The sequence below is a fragment of the Sciurus vulgaris genome (assembly GCF_902686455.1).
Source record: "Sciurus vulgaris genome assembly, chromosome: X".
NCBI lineage: Eukaryota > Metazoa > Chordata > Mammalia > Rodentia > Sciuridae > Sciurus > Sciurus vulgaris.
Window position 1 is genome coordinate 25,129,554 of NC_136471.1, and position 2,479 is coordinate 25,132,032.

Below are 2,479 nucleotides of genomic sequence, written 5' to 3' on the forward strand. Positions count from 1 at the left end.
TACTTCACCTGTGTCCCATTTGTCATGCTAGAGACTGGGTCTGCTTTGTTACTCACAGTGGTTCATTACTGCAAGGCATCTAGCAAATCATACTCCTAATACACTTCCCCATCAAACAGGCAACACCACACAACACACAAACTCACCTAAACAAAAGGCAGCATCAAATTAAGTATCTACTGTGATATTACTACACTAACAGCATATTTTAACCCTTTTTCTGACCCATTTACAAAACAATTTACAAAATGTCTGTGCTACTATGGAAGCATTACAAACATTGCATTAGATTCCTCTTCTTGAAGTAGTTCAAAGTCTTGAGACAGCAAATTACATATTTTTCTCTATTATCATGAATGGGTAGTAAATGTTAAAGGACTAAAACCAAACTCCTTTTCCCCTGATTCTGGAGTATTGTAACTTTCCCCCTAAGATAATAACAAACTAACAACTGGAAAAAAGTACACAAAAGTCATATAAAAATTTTAAAGACAAGCAAAAAAAAAAAAAAAAAAAAACAAAAACAAGGAAGTGTCTGTGTTATCAAACTAAGTCTAAACTTTGCTACAAACAAAACCAACCTCACTTGGTTCACCAAGCCATAAGCATTTTATAAACTAATCAAGTAATTAACAGTTCACAAAAATCAGGGAAATTTTTAGGTGGAAACAAAATTAACACCAACTCATTACCTGGCAAATAATTCTTCTAAAATGTCATGTCCACACAGAGAGATTTGGTGAGACTGTCTTCAAGAGGCTACCTTGTAGGCCAGACCCCTCTCAGGTCTGCTTCAGAGGCACAGGGATATTGGCAGAAGCCTGCTCCAGGTAGGCCAAGGAGCCCTGAGGGACTTTGACTGGCTTTTTGTGCTGTACATTGATGTCCTCCAGCACCTGCTGCCAGTGACTTAGCTTTGTCAAATGCTTCCGCACCAGTGCATCTTTCTACTGCAATTCATCCCTTAGTTCTGAGACGTCCTCTTTGATAACTTGCTCCGGTTTCTGGACAGACAACTGCAATCTTTTCTGTAGAAAGAAGCATTCTGTTTGTCTTGCAATGTCTAGAAACTTCTGGATACACTGATCAACACCAGTTCCAATTTCTTCCTGATTGGTGCCATTGACATAATCCTGACTCACGAGAGAAGCAAAGCAAACCTGGAATACGACTCCAACTCGTCCACCAAGGTGCTGCTAGAAGTTCTCGGTGCGCCAGGCACTGCGTGGAGAAGGGAAGCCTGGCCCCGGAGTCCCAGCGGGGGTGGCGGCAGCCTCCCGGGCCGCCGGGAGAACATACTGCCTAGCGGAGCCGACATGTTTGGGATGGTGGGCCGCAGCCCACTGCCTCATTTTTAGTTTTATTGTTCAGTTTTGTAGATATATTATAGAAAAAAAAACATATTTACATTGTTCATACCAATTTCTTGATTTGGTACATTGATCATTAATATTCTACTTTGACAGGCAATATTTTAAGCCAATGCTAATATCTTAAACTGTTATTCTTTTAATTGTAAATGATACGGTTAATCATTGCTCTCTTGTTTCAGTAACTGTTCAGATTATTGAATTCCTTACTATATACCTACCTACTTTGCTCATTGTTGTGTACTTAATCTTCCATGTTTGTATATAATTTTTAATTCTGGAAAATATACTTTATGATAATGTTCACCTTTCTATATGGCAATGTTTCCTCTATCATTTCATTTTTAACAAATGTAACTGATTTCAAAATTCCTCTGAGCTAGGCCAGTAGTGCAGACCTATAATCCCAGTGATCTGAGAGGCTGAGTCAAGAGAATGGCAAGTTTGAGGACAGCTTCAGCAATGTAGGGAGTCTGTCAGCAACTTAGGGAGATTGTGTCTCAAAATAAAGAATAAAAATAGGCTAGGGACAGGGCTCAGTGTCAAAATGCCCCCTATGCTCAATTCTCAAAACCCGTCCAAAAAAATCCTGAGAAAATGCTAATTATATTACTCTAGATTTGTGTTTTTTTTCTTGAGTATTTAAAGTTTTTTCCCAGTAGTTGCTACTTTTATTTGTGCTCTTTGTTCTTTTGTGGTACCAATTTTCTTCATCCTTTGATTTTTTGTCTATATTTGAGAATAGTTAATTAGTTTGATTTTTCTAGATAGTTTGAACTATTTCTCTACACTACCATTTTCTGGTTAAGTTTCCCTTTGCTTACCAACTCTGACTTTGAATTCTCCACATGTGGGATGGGCTTATCCAATGACAAATTTCATTGTCAGGAAAGAAGTTAAGGTGCCAAACTTTAGGCTAGTATGCTCCTAAGTGACAGAATGAGGAATATTTTGCTCATGATCACCCCCATTAAACCCAAGAGTTCGAATTGTCCTTGAGCTGTTCTTTATATTTTTTGGATAGGAGTCTTTTTCCATTTGTCTAAGGTTAAAATACTTAACTGTCTGAGTTGTAAGTATATAGCAAGAAGAGAAAATATGGAAATTTA

The 2,479-nt window shown here is 37.9% G+C and overlaps 1 pseudogene across 1 annotated transcript; it reads right to left on the minus strand.

Annotated features, from left to right (window-relative positions):
• Window positions 1-548: 548 nt before the first annotated feature.
• On the minus strand, window positions 549-1,318 carry LOC306651020 (mediator of RNA polymerase II transcription subunit 28-like; annotated as a pseudogene). The gene has a single exon. The product of its transcript is annotated as a mediator of RNA polymerase II transcription subunit 28-like (transcript).
• Window positions 1,319-2,479: the final 1,161 nt, after the last annotated feature.